The sequence below is a fragment of the Tarenaya hassleriana genome, unplaced genomic scaffold (assembly GCF_000463585.1).
Source record: "Tarenaya hassleriana unplaced genomic scaffold, ASM46358v1 Cleome46, whole genome shotgun sequence".
Taxonomy (NCBI): Eukaryota; Viridiplantae; Streptophyta; class Magnoliopsida; order Brassicales; family Cleomaceae; genus Tarenaya; species Tarenaya hassleriana.
In genome coordinates, this window is record NW_010967304.1 from 802,991 (window position 1) to 810,358 (window position 7,368).

A 7,368-nucleotide genomic window follows, 5' to 3' on the forward strand; every position below is an offset into this window, starting at 1 on the left:
TATCAATGATCTACTACCAGCTAGTCCATCATCAATCAATGACAACATAGATGCAAACACAAGCTATATTTCCATAAAGAAAACTAACCCTACAATAATTTTCTATATGGGACTAAGATCCGTATTTCACACAAGAATAAATTGTTACATCTATCCTTATGCTATTTAGGTAGACATCTAATGTCAATCACATCCAATATGACTCTTAGATCCTTTATGAGACTATGATATCAAATATCATTGCATATTCGTCTCATCTGTACCATTAAGTCTCAAGTCAAACTTGAAAACTTAACCTAAGATTAACCATATTCAAGCTGTGAGAACTACGATTTCCCACCCTGCCTCACAAAGATAATGCGACACGCTCAGCTTTGGCATGACCCGTGTTACGGATGATCGATGCCTTGACAGACGCTCTAGTAATGGGAGGCACACACTTAGCATTACATGAACAAGGGATTTTCGAAACCACACTAGATCAAGCATCTACTTTCAAGCTATGAGAACCACCATTTCTCCATCTTATCTCACCAAGATAATACGGCACACCCAGCTTTGGCATGGCCCATGACACGTACGATCGAGGCCTTGACAAGTGCTTTACTCATAGAGCTTCTAGATCTAACCGGTTTCTGTGCAACGATTATTCATAATCCGAATAGACCATCCATTCGATTATGTAATACCAATCCCGGAGCTCCCACTCAATCAAGCATATCCTATATCTTGATTAAGTTACATGCATTCATTCTCTATGGACCATCATCTATAAGAATGAATCATGTCTATTTGAGTTACAGTTGATCAGAATAGGTAACAATTGCGTAATTGGACCTCGAAAACGAAAAATTTCGGAGTCTGGACCTCGGATCGTCCGTTCTGGTTACAGAACGGACGTTCCAGGCTTGGCAGAACGGACGGTCTGAGGTGACCGGAACGGACGGTCCATGACAGCAGAACGGACGGTCCGTTCTCAACCACAGAACGGACGTTCCAGACCCTTCGGTCTCACCTCAGTCTGCCACCCTTGGACCGTCCAGTCTGGCTTACCCAGAACGGACGGTCTAGGGTAGAACTACGTGTTCATATCACGTTCTCCGATGTTCTTGGCCCCGATCAGACCCGAAATTGATCCGAATTCATCTGTACACCCAAAATTTGAACTCCTGCACTCTATGCAACATGAAACATGCAATCTACACTAGATTCAATCATCAAACATGCATAGAAATCAAAGCAAACATGGACTCAAACAATTCAAATCCTAAACATGCGTGATCGGGTTCTACGAATTCAAAACAGAGCAACCAGGCCCTGATACCACTGTTGGGATTCCTGGGATCTCATGAGCGAATCCTATTCCTAAGAGATCGATTCTAGGGTTTGCGCAGCGGATGTAAAACAAAAATTTAATGAAACCCTAGAACCATGCTTCTATTAATCGTAGAAACGTTAGAACGCTTACCTCAATCGATCCGGGGGCTGTCTCAATTGAAGAATTCGTTTGATCACGAAAGGGAGGAAGATTACCTCGCCCTCTACACGTATCCACACCTCGGGATGGATTCCAACAGTTGGAACTTGTCTGCTAGGACCCGAATCAGCTATTCGGTTCTGTGCTTCGAGAAACCGAGACTTCGATCACACTCTTGAACCTCTTGGATCTCACCAAAAGTCTGTCAAAAGAGTTCTCAAGTCGGACAGCAAAAACTCTTCCTTAATTAGGGTTTTAATCTCCTTCTTATAAGGTGATTCAACCCTAATTCGGTCTAATTTCAAAAAACCCGAAGCCTGGAACGGACGGTCCAGAAATGCACGTGGACCGTCCGCTCCAGCACGTAGAACGGACGGTCTGGCATTAGTGGATCGTTTTCTCGTGCGTTTTGTCCTTCCCTGCGTGTGTGACCCTGTAGGCTCATTCGGTATAGCAGTATAACCCGAAATCTCTATTTCGGATATACAAGTCATAGGCGGTCTCTAGCAAGACACTATGACTACCTATCTCGAATAGAGTTTGTTCGTGATCCTACGAACGCCAGTGATGATTCCGTTTGATGATCCTTTTGTATCACGATATCATATGTCGAATATAAGGCATGGACAAGCCACCTTATCTGATTCGACTGCTTTCTCGTTCACTGAGTTCGACTGTCTGAAATAGACGACGTTTGTCTATAGTGCGGCCACACATTTCTACAGTCTCGCTCACACGAGGGGCCCAGTGATATCTCTCTCTTTTACGAGAGGTACAAATTCCGTCTTGACTATCTACAATCCAGTACATGATTCGTTTCGTACCTGATACACGCCTTTATAGTTCTCCTGTTACGCAGAACGTTTGACGTATTCAAAGCACGCAACTCCTCATGTTGGATTCCGTAGATATCTCAGGTCTTAGGATCCAATCATGGAACCGTCATATGAGATTCAAGTCATGACGCTAGTCCATGTGACAATCTCATGCGGGTCAATCCAATATTCCGTTCTCCAACGAATACCTATGATCTTGACCGTATCCAATACCTATGATCAACTCTATGATCATCAATCACACATCATACTAGTCTTATTATGTCGTTATTCCCATAACGACACAAGACTAGGGAGTTTAGTATCATTCATAATGATACATGGATTTCATAACAGATCTAGTATGCAAGAATATGGAATGAATCAAATACTCTCATAAAAAACCATAGAAAGTATCAATACATCAAATGTATCTGAACAAAGCTCATAAACAGTAATCATAGAGCACTAAACCAACAAGAGATAAATACAAAAGAGATAGAGATAGACACAAAGAGGATCTTGAGAAGATTAAATCAAATCTCAACAAATCAGATCAAAACCACGTCTTGACATCTATAAAAGGAGGAGCCTGGAGCATGAAGAGAGCACGCACAAAAAGAGAGAGAGCTTGAGAGAGTTTAGTCTTTTCTAAGAGAGTTTTTATTCTGGTGAGGGTCACTTGAGAAAACGTGAGTTGTCACTGAGGGGGAGCCCGAAAATCATAATTGTGGTGAACCTTTCAGGGGAGTGTGGAAACACTTGGGGTGCGTTTTGCTGATAGAATTTACGTTGTAAAGGAGAACAAACTCAGGGGGAGTTGTGTTCGTGGGTTGGATTAGCTCGAACAAAAAAAAGTTGTAATTCACGATCTTTACAAGTGAATAGAATCAGTGGATTGTTGAAGAGTACGTATTCGTTAACTTTTTCAGTTAGATTATTGGATCTCTCTACTATATAACATCATTTCTTCTTGCGCCTGGTATCAGTTGATTTTTGGGTACGTATGTAATATTTGGTTAATTTTCTTTTTGGTACGTTGTTGCAGAGGACATGCGTAACAATAGCATGGAATTTCCAAAGATTGTATGGATAGCTGCGAGTGAGATGTGTCCATTTATGTTTTTGTATCTTTGACTTTATACATTTCCATACATCTGCACTAGCATTAGACTGGTTTTTAATATCATTATACATTTCCATTTATATTTTTTTAATAGTCTGGTTTTTGGTAGTTCTGGGAATATTGGTTCCATCTGGTGTCATATTTTTGCCAGTTCTATTATCCTCGGCACCGCATAGGCGCAGATGATGGTTTAAAGACGAGCACATACTCCACAAGCAATGGAACTTTCAACCAACTCGATTACTTATCTATGTGGAGCATCTCTGTAACTACATAACCATCCGGTTTCATTCTTTTTTGTTTATATCTCCTTTCAATTATAGTGTTTAGGTTTTAAACGTTAAGTTCAGTATGTCATTTTCAGACGTCAAACCCGAGGCTTTGGGCGTTTTTGGCTACAGTTTATTGGATCTCTTCCATCACAACAAACAGCAAGGTATATATATACCTACATACATACGTATTTTCGGTCCAATAATATCTATTTTGTATAAATCTTCGATCTTTATCGATTTTTCGTTACGTCTTTCAAAACTTGAGTTTGAAGTTTCTACAGAATATTTTTTGTTCATATTTATTTCTTTCGTGTTATACGTATAGTTAGTGTTTTCCTTCAAATCTTGATTCTGTGTTATCGTTGGTTACCAAGATTTTGAAAAAATTGGAAGGTTACGAGAAGAAACTTGTCCGGACAGAAGCTATATATATATATATGCAGAGATGAAGAAATGACCTACGAACAAAATTGGTTTTCTCGAATTAGTCGGTGAACAAGTAGATAACATCGACGAATATCTACGTACATTTGAAGCAGCAAAAATCCACTCTTCAAGAGAAGCAACAGAACACTGCATTAGTTTTCATCGCTAACTATGTGGTGCTACTTCAGCATAAGTTGTCGAGAGAAGCTTATTACCGCAAATCTACATTTGGACGTTCATACCGCTAAATAATACAAGGGAAATGAGCTCAAAGATAAAAAATATTTACGGGTCCTCGAAAAAGAGTGTAAGGTAGTTGGACAGCATGGCGACTGAAATAGAATCTCACTGCCAGTAAACTCAGTGTTCATGCTGAATTACTTCTACAGCTTTTGCGGTTGCATCATTCATCTTATATATATGTGTAAGCACTCACATAATTATATATATATATATATATATGAGTAAGCTTTTTGACAAAATTCCATGTTGAAAACATATAATTTACCCATGAATAATAAACTGGAAATTATTTAATTACACATTCAAACTTAAAATGTATATAAACTTCTACGAATTAACTTTTGTCCACATGTTCTGCAGATCATTAGTATTAAGCAGGACTTTGATAATAAGGAGCTCAATCTTAAAGCAAAGCATGATGAGGAGATGAGGCGAGCTCTGATTCTGGATCAAAATGAATTGAAAACGGTATCTCGGTACATTATTCCATAGTTTAATAAATGTAAGAATATAGAATCATTTGTCTAAAAATAGTTTTTTAATCTTGAGCATGAAGTTCAGTTGAAAGTTTTCATGTGTCAGTGTCAGTAAGAAGATGAAGATGAGTGCATGAAGATTCAAGAAGAATTAGACATTCAAAATTGTGTAAAGTGAACATTTCTTTAAGCACCACTTTTAAACATTTCTTTGTAATATTGGCAAAGAGAAAAATAAATACATACATATGCATATATATACATAAATATTTATTTATATATATATACATTTATATAAATATATGTGTATATATATATATATGTATAAATATGTATATATATGTATACGTGTTTGTAAGTATGTATACATATGTATATATATGTATTTTTTATTTTTTATTTTTTTATTTTTTTAATTGATTTATATATTATATTTATATTTTTTAATTGAGATTTTCCTAGGAGACAATAATGATATGTTATTTTATTATAAATTTCCACCCATCTAAACATTTTAAAAACGCTTAAAAACCCCTATTTGAAAGAAAATCTTGCACCAAACGTCTCTTTTTTGTTTTTCAATTTTCAATTCAGGAATGGCTGCATTTGGTAAATCGTAAGTCGCTGCCTAGTATGCTCCAAAGATTCAGTCTATTAAAACTCAATACATTAGAAATCAAAGCTAACCCAGAAAAAGGGAAGATGAACCCGAAGTTAACCTTTATCAAGGAGTAAAAATGATGATGCGATATAATTATGATGATGTGTATATTAATTTGGAAGTTATGTCATTACAACATCATCATTTTTGTTTGCGTTGTCAAATGTAGGGGGTTTTGGCAATTTTTTAAAAAAATTTAGGATTTTATGAGTTAATCATACCAAATATAGGATTTAATTAGTAACGAAAAAAGTATAGAGTTTTTTCATCGACCTGGGAAGAGTATAGAGATTTTTTGGCGATATCCCCTAATAAAATTATATTCTAAATGATTATTATGTTTTTGAAAAAAATATCATTATTATCTAACATCTTCGTCTCAATATTATCTTCTGTTTTTTAAAAGACAAAAATAAAAATAATTTTAAATTTAATAAAGTCAAAAATACAAATTTTATAATTTAATAAGTAAAAATATACAAAATTTGGAAAGTGATCAAGAAACAAAATCCAAATATATATCGAATATTACTAATAAATTTAACTATTATATTATAATTATGATTACAATAATTATGAACATATAAAAGCCGTAGTAATATCACATTTTTTTAAGTTTTGAAATATGCCACTGTTTTTTTATTAGTGGATAATAAATAATTTTCATTAGGATATTTAGAAAAATAAACAAGCAAAACAAAATTAAATAATTTTCATTAGGATATATTCATTGTTGTTGTTGGTGTAAAGAAGGAATATATCATTATGTGGATTCAAGTTTGTCACCATCTTTTATTTTGGTTAATGGACTATTTTTTTTTATTCTAATTATTTATGTTACTAACTATTATAATGAAAACTATTTATTACCCCACACCACTAATAAAAAAACGTTGGCATACTTTACTACAACTTTATATATGTTCATAATTATAATAATAATTTATTACTAATTTAATGTTTTAGATATAGTTATTACAATAATTTTATTTTTAACTATATTAATATCAATAAATTTTACAATAAAAATTAAATATAAAAATAATAAGAACTCGTGCATTGTACAGGTGATAATTTAAAATTTACGTATAAAAAATAACATCAGATATATAAATCATGTACCTTATTATATAATATGGATAACTTTTTTTAAATTATATATATATATATATATATATATATATATATCAACAAATTTTATAAAAAAGAATCAAAATATAAAAAAGAATAACCCGTGCATTCTCATCTAGTTTAGGTGAAATGATTTAAAAATAAAGAGGTAGATAGGGAGAATAACTAAGAAATACCCCAATTTGATCGTTTTAGATATTTATTCAGTAACTAAATTTAATTTTAGCCATAAATAAAACAAATAATACGCAATATAACAGATACCTCCTAAATCTCTCTAAACTCTCGTTTCGTTCCCATTGGTTTTGTACCAAAATTCGTCCAAACGATAATATTTATATATATCAACTAATTTATACAAATTAAAAATTTCAGGTAGTTTGGATATTTATCTATAATTATCGTATTGGATACAAATGTTAATTCAGATATTAGTGGCACCAGGGGTTTTCTGACGTGGATAATACACAATTACCAATATATACAATGTAAAAAATAATATACAATTACATAATCACATATTAAATGGCGAGATTCAACAGAGACTATACATATATATATATATATATATATATATATATATTATTGATTGTGGATAATATGTATGGGAGGAGAAAGAACTAATTTTAGACCCGCAATATCCGTTATCATTGAGTTGCTGTATTTTCCACGTGGACCAATAAAATTAGGTTATTACAATGTTTTAGTTTTTGAATTTTGTGGTTCCCCACAATAGAG